Here is a 7755-nt window from a genome sequence, read left to right on the forward strand (position 1 = left end):
AAACAAACTAAAGAACAACCTAGACACACCACATAGCACTTATTGCAGACAGCAACAGAGATGACAGGTTTTTCCTGGGTGCTGATGGAGATCTAGCCACGATAGGTACTCTGCTGGACTGCACCTCAAGAGGTTTCCTAATTCCCCTGCCAAATCACCAGCCCAGGTCCTGCTGCCCTAAGGCCTGCTGGGATCCTATCCACCGAAAAACACTGGCACTTTCACTTCTGGAAGCAGTTCTGACAGCTTTGATTCTGCCATGTGCACAGAAAAGAGAAGCTCAAAGATTTTCTATGAGAAGATTGCAGTAAGAGTAAGGAGGTAGAGTCTAGACAACTCTAAGAAGTGCTTTGACCTAAAACTGTGTAATGCACTTTTTCTTTTTTTAACTTATTTTTACTTTTTTATTGTGTTATAGTTCACATACCATAACATTTACCCTCCTAAAACATACAGGTCAGTGGTTTTTTACCATATTCACAATGTTGAATCACCATTATCTAATTCCGGATCATTTCATTGCTCCAAAAAGGAAAGGCAAATATGTGGCCTTTTGTGTTTGGCTTCTTAGCATAATGCTTTCAAGTTTCATCCATGTTATTTCATGTATCAGCACTTCATTCCTTTTTATGGTTGAACAATATTCCATTGTATGGATATACCAGATTTTGTTTACCCATTCATCAGTTGACAGACATTTGGGTGGTTTCCACTTCTTGGCTATTAAGAATAATGTTCCTGACCATTCGTTGGACTTGGTATTTAAACGGGAGAAATGTTCAGCTTCTGAGACAAAACAACAACAACAAAAAATGAAGAAGAAAAAGGATAGATGGAGAGTGAAAGCAAAAGAGTTAGGAATAAATTTAACCAAGAAAGTACAAGATTTGTACACTGAAAACTACAAAACGTTGCTGAAAGAAATTAATGAAGACCTAAATAAATGAAAAATATCCCATGTTCATATATTGGAAGAGTTAACATTGTTAAGAAGGCAATACTACAAAGTGATGTACAGATTCATTATAATCCCAATCAAAACCTCAATGACCTTTTTGCAGAAATGGAAACAATGATCATAAAATTCAGATGTAATTTCAATGGAGCCCAAATAGCCAAAACTATCTTGAAAAAGGACAAAATTGGAAGACCTACGCCTCCTGATTTTAAAACTTACCAGAAAAGAAATTTATTAGTAATCAAAACAGTATGTGGTATTGACATAAAGATCAATGGAATAGACTTGAGAATCCAAAAATTTACCCGTACATCTATGGTCAACTGATTTTAACAAAGGTGCCAAGACCACTCAATGGGAAAAAATAAACTCTTCAACAAATAATGCTGGACAACTGAATGTCTACATGCAAAAGAATGAAGTTGGGCCTCTATCTCACAATATATGCAAAAATTTACTCAAAATACATCAACAATGTAAGAGTTAAAACCATAATACTCTGGAAATAAAACATAGGGGTAAATCTTTGTAACCTTGGATTTTGCAATAGACTCTAGAAATGGCCCCAAACGCACAAGCAGCAAAGGAAAAAATAAATTTCATCAAAATTAAAAACTTGTGCATCAAAGGACACTATCAAGAAAGTGAAAAGACAACCCACAGAATGGGAGAAAATATTTGAAAATCATATATCTGATAGGAGTCATCCAGTATCCAGAATATATGAAGAGCCCTTACAACTCAACAACAAAAAGACAAACAACCCAATTTAAAAATAAGCAAAGGATGGGGCTTCCCTGGTGGCTCAGTGGTTACAAATCCACCTGCCAATGCAGGGGATACGGGTTCGAGCCCTGGTCCAGGAAGATCCCACATGCTGCGGAGCAACTAAGCCCGTGCTCCACAACTACTGAGCCTGCGCTCTAGAGCCCGCGAGCCAAAACTACTGAAGCTCGTGAGCCTAGAGCCCGTACTCCGCAACAAGAGAAGCCACCACAATGAGAAGCCCACGCACCACAACTAAAGAAAGCCTGCCCTCAGCAACAAAGACCCAATGCAGCCAAAAATAAATAAATAAATAAATAATTTTTTTAAAGGCTTATAATAATAGAAAACAATAAGCAAAGCACTTGTACACATTTCTCCAAAGAAGATATACAAATGTCCAACAAACACATGAAAAGGTGTTCAAGATATTAGTCATTGGGAAATGCAAATCAAAACAAGATATCACTTTATACTTACTAGGATAGCTTTAATCAAAACAAAAAAAAACAAGAAATAGCTAGTGTCATCAGGAAGGTAGAGAAACAGGAACACTCGTACTCTGCTGCTAGGAATGTAAAATGGTACAGGTGCTATGGAAAGCAGATTGGCAGTTTCTCAAGAAGTTAAACATAGAATTACCATATGACCCAGTAATTCCTCTCCTAAGTAGAGACCCAAAAGAACTGAAAACAGATATTCAAACAAAAATTTATACACAAATGTTCATCGCAGCACTATTCACACTAGTCAAGAGATGGAAATTATCTAAATGTTCATCAACTGGTAAATGGATAAACAAAGTGTGGCATATCCATTCAATAGAGCATTATTCAGCCATTAAAAAAGAATGCAGTACTGATACATGCTATACCATGGATTAACCTCAAAAACATGCAAAGTAAAAGAAACCAGATATACAAGGTCACATATTATATGAATTCATTTATATGAATATTCAGAATAGGTAAATCCATAGAGAAAAAATCAGATTAGTGGTTGTCAGGGGCTAGGAGAAGGGAGAATTGGGGAGTGACTGCTTTATGAATATGGGGTACCCATACCCATTTCTTTTGGGGTTATGAAAATATTTTAGAATTTGATAGAGACGGTGGTTGTATAACACTGTCAATGTACTGTACTAAATGCCACTGAATTGTACACTTAACAATGGTTAATTTTATGTTATGGGTATTTTACCTCAATTTTTAAAAGTATGGTGGAACAATGATGTAGAAAACACTTCAACCTTTGACAATGATTTTGTAAATGTACATTTGCTGGCAGATATTTTCATGATCTTCATTAAGTAATAAATCAGATTATAAATTAAATTTTCAAAATTAAAAAATTATGAATAAAGAAAGCAAAAGAGGATGAGGAAACAAAACAGCAAAGGAAACCAAGAGAAAGAGAACAAGAGCCAGGAAAAATAAGAGAGGGAGAGAAGAGAAAAGGAGGAGAATGAAGAGGATGAGAAAAAGGAGAAAAATAGGAGAGCTAGAGCAAAAATTTTAAAGTGGGTGATATCAAGTGTCAGTGGGGCCTGTGCAGAAAGGAGCTCTCTCCTGCAGCTGGTAGGAGTGTGGGCTGCACAGACACTTTGGAGAACAATTAGTCAGTAGTTAATAAAATTAAAATGGATATACGCCATAATGTTCAGCATGTCAACTACAGGTAATAATACTGTACTGCATATTTGAAAGTTGTTAAGAGAGTAGATCTTAAAAGTTCTCATCGGGCTTCCCTGGTGGCGCAGTGGTTGAGAGTCTGCCTGCCAATGCAGGGGACACGGGTTCGAGCCCTGGTCTGGGAAGATCCCACGTGCCACGGAGCAGCTGGGCCTGTGAGCCACAATTACCGAGCCTGCGCGTCTGGAGCCTGTGCTCCGCAACAAGAGAGCCCGCGATAGTGAGGGGCCCGCGCACCGCGATGAAGAGTGGCCCCCGCTTGCCGCAACTAGAGAAAGCCCTCGCACAGAAACGAAGACTCAACACAGCCATAAATAAAAAAAAAAAAAAAAAAAAAAAAGTTCTCATCACAAGAAAACAAAATTCTGTGACTGTATGGTGACAGATGTTAACTAGCCTTATTGGGGTGATCATTTCCCAACACATACAAATATTAAATCATTATGTTGTACACCTGAAATTAATATAATGTATGTCAATTATACCTCAATACAAAAAATAAAAAATAAAAATAAAATGGACATACTCAGAGTTTCACTTCTGGTAGTTAATCTGCCTTAGGGAGATCATCACACATGTGCCAAAGGAATCATGCACTCAGCATTTGCTTATATCAGAACATCAGAAATAATCTAAATAGTTCTCTTTTTTAAATTTATTTATTTAATTTATTTATTTTTGGCTGCATTGGGTCTTCGTTGCTGTGCGTGGGCTTTCTCTAGTTGCAGAGATGGGGGCTACTCTTCATTGCGGTGCACGGGCTTCTCATTGAGGTGGCTTCTCTTGTTATGAAGCACAGGCTCTAGAGTGCAGGCTCAGTAGTTGTGGCATACGGGCTTAGTTGCTCTGCAGCATGTGGGGTCTTCCCGGACCAGGGCTCGAACCTCTGTCCCCTGCATCGGCAAGTGGATTCCTAACCACTGCGCCACCAGGGAAGCCCCAGAAATAATCTAAACAGTTAAGGAGATGAATACATTGTGATATACTAATAATATCATAATAGCATGCAGTAGTTTAAAGAAATAATTATATACATATGTATTTCATATATATATATATATATAATCATATATATCATATATATTTTATATATGTATGAAAAAAGTAATGAGTTCCAAGTTATTTTTTGGTCTAAAAACGATAGCTGACAAATGAAGTTTGATGTCACACAATATACACTAATATATGATATTATATTAATATATTACTGGTATAATAAAAATTTATGTTAATAAAAAGAAAATGAAGGCAACTTTTCATGTGCCTATTGGCCATCTGCACTTCCTTTTTGGAAAAATGTCTAGTTAGTTTTTCTGCCCCATTTTTTCATTGGGTTGTTTGGTTTTTTGATGTTGAATTGAATGAACTGTTTATATATGTTGGATATTAACCCCTTATCAGTCATATCATTTGCAAATATTTTCTCCCATTCAGTACGTTGTCTTTTCATTTCCTTGTTGGTTTGCTTTGCTGTGCAAAAGCTTTCAAGTAATCATCAGGGAAATGCAAATCAAAACCTCAATGAGATATCACCTCCCACCTATCATCAAAAAGAATATAAATAACAAATGTTGGCAAGGATGTGGAGAAAAGGGAACCCTCCTACACTGTTGCTGGGAATGTAAACTGGTGCAGCCACTATGGAAAATACTATGGAGGTTTCTCAAAAAACTAAAAATAGAACTACCGTATGACCCAGCAATTCCGCTCCTGGGTATACATCCAAAAAAAACAAAAACACCAATTCAAAAAGATACATGCACCACAATGTTCATAGCAGCATTATTTGCAATTGCCAAGATATGGAAGCAACCTAAGTGTCCATCACAGATGAATGGATAAAGAAGATATGGCATATATATACAATAGAATACTACTCACCATTAAAAAAAATGAAGTGTTGCCATTTACAGCAATGTGGATGGACTTAGAGGGCACTATGCTAAGTGAAATAAGTCAGACAGAGAAAGACAAATACTGTATGATATCACTAAATGTGGAATCTAAAAAAATAAAACAAACTAGTGAATATAACAAAAAATAAGCAGATTCACAGATATAGAGAACAAGGGTAAGGGTATTATGAGGTACAAACTCATAAAATAAGTAAAATAAGTATAAAATAAGGTATAAAATAAGCTACAAGGATATATTGTATAACACAGGGAATATAGCCAATATTTTACAATAACTATAAATGGAGTATAACCTTTAAAATTGTGAATCACTATATCGTACACCTATAACTCATGCAATATTGTACAGCAACTATACTTTTAAATAAATAATAAATAAATAAATGAAAAGGAGTGATATAGAGAAATAGAACTATGGAGAATTATATAGGGATTAAAAAATGAAAGAAACACAGAAGAAAGAAAGAAGGTAAAAAAGAAGAAAGGAAGGAAGGAAGGGGTGAGTGAGCAAGCCTGGCTGAATTCATACCTGGAAATAGAGGCAATTAACAAGCAAGTACACTAGATTAAATGAGACCTGGTTTAGCACTTAACTGCTCCTAGCTCTTTACCATAAGTATTCTTCACATTGCAGTTGCAACTTGAGGTGTGCAATCTGAGTTGACTGTGTTTCTGTCCTGCCACAGAGGTTTAGTCAAGAGACTATCCCAAAGGACCTGCAGGGATGAAGGCTATGGATCTCAGATGCTCAATCTTTGAAGCAGAAATGCAGCTGGAAGTCCCAGAGAGCCCTAGACCTGTGGCTGATCCATAGGGCACCACTTCATTAGTTTTTGTCTCATGAAGACTTTGCAATGAAGATCAAGGCAGGGACATGTATGTGAAGGAGTAAAAGAGAAAAACCAGAATGCATCAGGACAGCAATATTTAACACAAAGTTTATCAAAGAAGGAACTACACTGTATGTACTAATATGTTGAATACCTGAACCACACATACAAGTTGTATTAGTTACTACAAACTTAATGGCTTAAAATAACACACAATTACTATCTCACAATTTTGCTGGGTCAGGAGTCCAGGCATGGCTTAACTGGGTCCTCTGCTTGGGGTTTCACGAAGCCAAAATTAAGGTGTCCTCTGGTCTGCATTCTCATCTGGAGGCTTGACTGGGGAAGAACATTTCTAAGGTCACTTAGATGGTCAACAGAATTCATTTCCCTGTGCTTGTAGAACCCGAGGGCCCTGGCTTCCTGCTGGCTGTTGGCGAGAGGCTGCTCCTAGAGGCCACCTACAGCCCCATGCCCTGTGGACTTCCCCAGCCATGGACGCTTACTTCATCAAGCCAAAATGGACAGTCTCTAGAGAGAGTGTGCTACCAAGACCAAGTCTTTTGTAAAGTAATGTAGTCACAGGAGTGGCTTCCATCACTTGTGCTGTTATTTATTGTTTACAAGCAAGTCACAGGTCCCAAATGTACTCAAGGGGAGGGGATCCCACAAAGGCATGAAACCCAGGAGGCAGTGGGAATCATGAAGCCACCTTACAATCTATCACACAAGCATATCTTTGCTGCTTCTGAGTTTTTAAATTAAAAATGACCATGAATATAATCCTTAAAAACATTGTAATGTACAACACTAAATAAGAAGTAAAATCGAAACCCAGAATACATCTGATGTCAAAGCTCATGACCTTCTCACTTCCCCAGCCATATCCAGTTTAATCTGGATTTCCAACATCTCTGAGTCAATCCCTAGAATGAAGAGTAAGAGCAAAAGCCTGGAAGACAAGCGGTTTCTAGCCGCGTACGCGCTGCAGGAATATGGTTAATTTTTGGCCCTCAGTCCCAGTAACAATTAAAGGAGGTTAATTTTACCATTTATATTGCTTTAACTGTTATTCTGGGGACGAAAAGAGACACTGATTACTCAGTAAATATTTTGGTCCTGGAATCACTGTCACCAACACAGATATAACACGAGTGAGGGTGCTGAGAGGGGAGGAGATGGTAACCCTCGAGTAAGTTGTATTTCACTGTTCCCTCACCAACCACCATAGGGTTTGACCACCAAAACCAAAGAAAACTTCACTAACTTCATAGGAGGAAAATATGCATTTGATTTTTGCCTTAAGTTGTATGCACTGGCTTATTACTGATTTGAACTTTTTTATCATCTGTATTTAATTTCTTTTCCTTCTATGATTGTCCACGCTCTTTATACATTTGCTTTATTGAGACGTTCACTGATTTGAATCAAGATATTAAACGTTCTCTGTCCTATACACCCAAATATTCCCATCCCCTCTCAGGTCATTTACCTCTTTTTGTTTACAGTGCGGGGCGGTGGGGTTGGGTGTGAGGTAGCGAGAGGGCAGACGTACAGTTGCTTTCCATCCCAGGAGTCAACCCCATGGCTCACTG

The 7755-nt window shown here is 37.7% G+C and overlaps 1 long non-coding RNA gene across 1 annotated transcript in view; it reads right to left on the reverse strand.

The window, feature by feature from the left end:
• Positions 1-7742, reverse strand: part of LOC309634822 — a 111784-nt gene extending 104042 nt beyond the window's left edge. The window contains exons 1-2 of the long non-coding RNA XR_014248444.1: positions 7653-7742; positions 6389-6499 (exon numbers count right to left, since the gene is read on the reverse strand). This is a non-coding gene — a long non-coding RNA (uncharacterized lncRNA). The remainder of the gene's footprint in view (positions 1-6388; positions 6500-7652) is intronic.
• Between the last annotated feature and the right edge of the window lie 13 nt (positions 7743-7755).

This window comes from Balaenoptera borealis (assembly GCF_965194805.1).
Source record: "Balaenoptera borealis genome assembly, chromosome: 9".
NCBI lineage: Eukaryota > Metazoa > Chordata > Mammalia > Artiodactyla > Balaenopteridae > Balaenoptera > Balaenoptera borealis.